The sequence below is a fragment of the Fukomys damarensis genome, unplaced genomic scaffold, assembly GCF_012274545.1.
Source record: "Fukomys damarensis isolate Sample0158 unplaced genomic scaffold, DMR_v1.0_HiC HiC_scaffold_7, whole genome shotgun sequence".
NCBI classification, from domain to species: Eukaryota; Metazoa; Chordata; class Mammalia; order Rodentia; family Bathyergidae; genus Fukomys; species Fukomys damarensis.
The window spans coordinates 10801167-10807705 of record NW_022900919.1 but is presented as its reverse complement, the minus strand read 5'-3'; positions in this window follow the sequence as shown (position 1 = coordinate 10807705).

Below are 6539 nucleotides of genomic sequence, written 5' to 3'. Positions count from 1 at the left end.
CATCAGATTTTTAATGACACCCTGGAAAAGGGAAAAAGAAGCCCTCAGCAAAGGGATAAAAATGAAGGGTTTTACACTGTGATAAGTCTTCGCTTAAAACCCAAATGGCCAAGCGCACATTAGGGTTTTAAAATATTCATAGATAGAAGTGAAAATGAGGATATGAGGAGGTACATTTGTTGCTTGGTCAATTGACAGCTCGTTCTGCATATTAATACAAGATGATGATCTAATTTTAAAGGGGTAGCCCTTTTTTTTTCCTTCTGTGACTTTTGATTACTCAGAGGCTAGGGCAAAGTATCACAGCAAAGGCCGAAGAGATTGCAGAATTATGCTCTCTTTTGATGTAGACCTGGGATTTACTACTCCTTCGGCCAAGAATTCTGGGGGCTCTGCAACTGTGCTTCCTGTCTTCTGTCTCAGTACTTTGATTTTTCCCCCCTCTTCCCTCTCTGCAGTGCATGAGGCCCTTCACAGTTGTGGAATTTTATACACAAATAGACAGATCATCACAGGGAGGAAGGCCATTCCTCTTAATAATTAGACCACCTTCTGTTCTGAGGAACAATTTTTGGCACTTGCACTCTCCTGTTGAAAGTCTGAACAGCAAGAGAAAGCAAGAAAATGTTAAAGGGGAAAACATTAGCTTCTACCCAGGTGAAGATTACATTGTGGTCCAAATAATAAGAATCTTGTAGAATTGTTTTTAATTGACAGTCTTGGATAGATCATCTAAAGCGTTCATCTACAGACTACTTTGCAGCTGTTTGGAGTAGGTTGGGGGAAATTATAAATTAATTCTACTTCGTTGTACAAATGTGATTTGAAGCTGATCTTTTCAGATCATCAAAGGTGTAGATAGGAAAGGCCTTTCAAAAATTCCAAGAGCTTCTTTGACTTTCCTAGTTGAATATCATACTGTTCCCAGCTTATTTACAGACTTTTGTCTTAAGTGTGCAAAAAGATATGCGTTGATCCTATGAAATAGGTTCTCTCAAGGAGTATAAGTCCTCAAAAAATGAAGTGAGGAGATGAAAAACAAATTGCAGAGCATTGGCCAGCATGGGTTCTGCAGGTGGAATATGGAAAACAGAAATGGGTGGGGACGTTTACAGTCCCACTGCCCTACAGAGCCGGGCGAGGACCGGAGGACTGAAGGGTACTGGCTAACTAAGGAAGCAAAATTAACTCCAACTCCCCAAGAGCAAACCAAATACTTCGAAGAAGAAATCCGGCCCAGAATGAGAGAAAAATCTTTTGTTGGTGGAGGAAGAGGACAACTTGCAGTGGTCAGGGCCTAGCTGATGGTATCGTAGCTACATTAACTATAATAGTTGGAATCGTACAGAAAAAGAATGACAGTTGGTCCCATAACGCAATCTGAACTCTAGGCAAAATAAAGCCGGAAGCTACTTAACTGAAAAAAATGGATTTTTTTCATTATATGTTATTTATTTTTTTTTCTTTTTATTATTTTCTGTGCGTCTAAGCCTGTGCTTTCCTGCATGGTGAGCCAGTGTTCTACCACTGAGCTACATTCTCAGTCTTGTAAACTTATTCAAAACATTCTATTTAAAGCATCCAGTTTAAAGTTGACATAGGGAAACAAAGTTAACCTAGGGAGGGTTCAAAATATGCTGACAAGGATAATTTCATTTTTCTTAGCTGACCTGCAAAACAGTTGCTACTAAAATCTTGGGTGTTAGTGTACTGGATGGCTAGAAGTTCTGAACCAGCATTGTTGGAGGCTGTGGAAAAACACAGAACCGCTTAACATTAAAGAATGACCCCTAAATGATGCCCTGAATAATGATTTATTTTGTCCAATTCTTTAGTGTCTGAGTATTTTTTAGGATGGTGTTATATATATATTCTAACAGGTAGTGTTGAGACCTAAAGTTAGTTCTATGACACATGTTTAGGAGTTTGTTTGTTTCAGTACTGGGGATCTAGCCCATTTAGGAGCTTTTAATAATGGTGGTAGACAGAGTCTATCACTGCTTTTGGGAGAGAGGGAGATAGAGAGAGAGACAGACCCCACCACTGAAAAATGGGTCAGTGTCTTATCAATTACCAAAAGTTACAATTGCTTCTGACGGAGCTGCTTTTCAGTGCAAAACTTTTCCCACTTTCCACCTCCTCCCCGCCAACCTCACATACTGGTTGGATTCCGTTCTCAGGTGAAGGGAGGTGACAAGCAATTTTAGCACCCAATGGCTTAAAGGAGTTCAAATGACCACTGAAGTCATATTAACTTGTCAAATTGACCAGCATTTTCTGTCATTGAAACATTAGAATGAATAGCTCCAGACAATAAAATTGTTTCAATTATACTGCATTAGGCCTGGGCACAAGTAAGTAAAAGGTGCAGAAGGCAAAGGAGAAGCCGGGGTCCACGTGTTCAGGAAGCTGACAGTACAGTCTCATTGGAAGCCACTTAAACCCGCACCTGATAGGGGACAGAAAGCTGCACTCATCAATGAATTTCCCTTAACAAAAGTGGGTGGCTCCATCTTATGCCAGGATAAGAAAAGCACGCAATTGTTTATTGTTGTAATATTGGCTATGGATGTGAACTAGATTAGAAGAAATTATCCCAAGTTATTAAAGTCACAGCAAATTGGTGCTAATTATACTAATTGAGTATTAATTGAGATTTCTTTTATAAATAGCTAGGAGGTGAGGTAAAAAGGAGCAATTTTCATCCTCCAAAATGAATACAGTTCTGTTCCCCCTTCTGTTTGCACCAGAAGAGGTACTGATCCTTTGCAATCCCCGCTACTTTGTTTCTCCTAAGCCGGAAGCTGCCTGCAGCCGAGTAGACAGGAGCTGGGCTGGAGTCCTGGGCTGTTGCAGGCTGCTGCAGGCAGGGAAAGCCAACTCAGAGCTTCTCAGCAGGATGGCACATTTGTGCGCGTGCGTGTGTGTGTGTGTGTGTGTGTGTGTGTGTGCGCGCGCACACACGCCTGTATGAGTGTGTGATGTTTTCTAGACCCCAGAGGTACTGACAGACCCGTGGGCCACGCTCAGAATCCGCCAGGACTCTGGCTTTCCTGGGGTGGCAAAGCTGAGGATGAGGGGGTATTCTCCAGCCAGGATCTTGGGGCTGGGCTGCTGAGCTGGGGGCGGAGGGGACAAGTGAGCATGGTGTGTGTGGCAGGGGCAGTGGCAGGGGCAGTGGGGGTTGCTAGCATCTCTTCTTCTGATAATAGGGACTCTGGAGTTTGAGAGATTTGTGTGTCTTTATAATAACCCTTTCTTCCACAGCAAAGGAAAAGAGGGCCACAGACAGAAAATTGTTTCGTAGGAAAATATATTCCTATATGTCTCATTGTATTCCCGTTGAGTTTACGGTATTTTTTCCAAGACATCCTTGATCTCTTCTGATGTGGCCAGGGTTCGCCAGTTCTTAATATTTTATTTCATACTCGTGACTCCTTTCTATTTCTGTTCCATTTTAGTCATCGAATTCAACACTTTTTTTTCGGTACTGGGGATTGAGCCCAAGGCCTTTGCACTGAGCAACATCCACAGCTGTTTAAAAAAATTTTTCATGTTGTGACAGAGTCTTGCCAAATTGTTCACAGTGAACTTAAACTCGCAATGCTCCTGCCTCAGCCTCCCAGCGTGTTGGGATTACAGGCACGTAGTCCACACCTCACCTTGATATTATTTCTTGAACACCTATGATGTGCGCAGTAGTGTGGTGAGAACAGTAAAGCATAGAAAGGTGATGAATCCCTTATATGTCAGGGAGTTCATGGTTAAGTGTGTCCGGGCATACTTGTGTGTGAGTGTGTGAATCTGGAGAGTGCACACGAAGTCCTTATACAAGTTAAAGTGTGATGTGCCACGCTAGTTTGCTATTCCATCCCTAACTTCCCTTTGGATAGTCCCCTTCCCTTCTCTTTATCCTCTCCAGTGTAAGGAATGGTGATGCAGGAACCACACAAAACACTTTCTTTTCAAAGTTAAACCAAGAAGTTAGGTTGGGTGCCCGTGGCAGACACTTGTGGTGGTTATATCTCTCTTCTATGGTAATTATGATCTTGGGTAAATGGCATTTATGTGTTACAATTACCTGTTTAAAAACTCATTGTAAAATTTTTATTTCTCTGACACTAAAAGTCACAGAAATGTCCTAGCATGTATCAGTCTCTTTGAGACTCCAGTCATTTTGTAGCTCTTTCCCAAACAAATTCCGTAGATATACATTATACCCCATTAAAACATCTCACACATGTAATGATTTACCTCATATTTATGCTACAATCAAATCCCAAGGTAATTCTGTCGTCAGGACGGAGCAGGCACCGCTCTCCTGTAACTACTGTCTTGATACAGTGCATTCAAAAGAGAGCATTGGGGGTTAGCAGTTGCCGCTGAAAGGGAAAATCAAGAAACAGCAGTAGCATCGCTTTTGTCTTCAGCCTGCTCTTCAAGATGTAAGAGTCTCCAGTGGGTGGGAGACCTACATTCCACCTCCCAATTCTGGTGATAACCCTGCCAGTTACACTTTACAATTACCTTTTTAAAATGCCAATTAACCCATTCAGGGCTGTCTGGCATACGGTGGGCAGTCAGTGACAGCCATATTGCCCACGAGCGCCTGAATGTAAGAAGCTCAGGCACACCTACTGGAATTAGAGGGAGGGAGAGAGGGCAGGGTGGAGACTGCACTAGCATTTCTGGTTGCTGCAGCAGCCCTCAGATGTATTATCTTGCTGCTAATGTTGCATGAAGATTTAATAATTTTTTTCCATTGATAAAAATCATGAATAAGCAGATGCAATGGGATTCCTTTGCCATTGAGAAGTATAATGAAGACCTGAATGTACAGATATTATTCACAAGAAAGAAAGCAGTAAATGAGAGTTGGCAATGTCCCCCATTTTTAATTGTATCTCACCAGCTTGAAAAGCAACCACAAGTTAATTTTAACTGTGTTGCTTTGGGTGTTATATTTAGTGTTTACTCTGAAGAAAGTAGCATTGATTTAAACTCAATATTTTCTATTTCCAAGCAATTAATAAAATTACTGTTTACTTACATGGCATCTTCTGCCTCCAGCTTCAAAGGACTTCCTAGCTCTTTCTCATTTCTTCTTAGTCGGGTCCCATTGGGAAGGGGACAGATGTGTCTATTGGAATTCCATGGGGGGAGAATCAGAGGTTTAGGATTTTGCATGTTGGTTCCAAAGGGTGTGTGGGACAAAACACCCTCACAGACTTCCTCCCCAACGTGAAGCGCATATCACACTGGCCTGGAGGTCTGCAATTCTGGCCTTCCGTTGTATCAGGCAGTCACACTGCACAGGAACTTTGACTGATTTGCCAAAGAGTAGAGTGGGGAAACTAGTAAGGAAGATAATGTCTGCTGGTGAGGGAACTTGGGGGGGGCGCTCCTTAAATCCTGTAATGTAACATTGTCAGAAATTTTAGTGCACGTTTTCCTACATTTTTCAGACAATTTTGCTAGCAATGCAGATGTGTGTGAAGACATATTTCTGCCTCAGGGAATTCATTGCATGAGGCATTTCCTAAATCCTAGAAGTTACTTCTGTGGAGGAAGATGATTTACCTATATGCATGCTAATCAATCATGGATCTGTGCTTTCTGGCTAAAGAACTGACTTGGAAGCCAGTTGGATTGGTGTAATAAGACCTACTCCCAGGGAAGAGGAAAAACAAGTAATTTCTAACCTGTGATTAAACATAAACATCCCAGAGCAAGTGAATTTGCTAAATCCAGTCACTGCCCATTAAAGTGCATTTTTAGGCTAGTCTGTATCTGAGTAGTTAAGGCAACTTCCCATTAAAATATTGACTTGAGGAATTCCCCAAGTGGAACACAAATATAGTTGCACGTTTTCCATGGTTTATTTTGGTGAATATGGTATTATGAACTGCTCTAATTTTGCTTCAGTAACTGGCAACATTTCTCTGCCTTTTCAGATGGTAGATGATAACTCTTGTCAACCAGCCCCAGAGGTTGGGTTGCTGACACATTCTTTTACACACAGAAACACACACTTAATTAGTCAGTGTTTCCAATAAACTTTTTTTTAATGCTTGTGTCAGAGTGTAGGTCTTCTCTATTTTACATATGCTGTAGAAATAAGAATAAAATAGATTTGTCAATTTACTGTATTACTAAAGAAGAGAACCACCTAAGAGTGGAATAAGGTGGTCTAAAAGTTGACAATAACTAACTAGCCATTACTAGTTATATTTTACTATTTAGCTCCCAAACCATTGTATTCCTAAAATGAAAGAAAGCAGTTTACAAGTCTCTGTCTAATAAGAAAAGTAGAATTTTACAGGGGATTGAAAAACATGTACATTCTGGCTCTGTTCTTGAGCCAAAACAAATAAAATAACTAAAATCTAATACAGATTTCACCACCGGGTCCTTATACTTCATATTTAGAAAATACCACAAAATAATACATTAAAGCCTCAGGCAGTGTGAGTGGCTTCCGCAGTTTTCAAAAGAAATGTGTGTGTGTGTGTGTGTGTGTCTCTATATATATATATAAT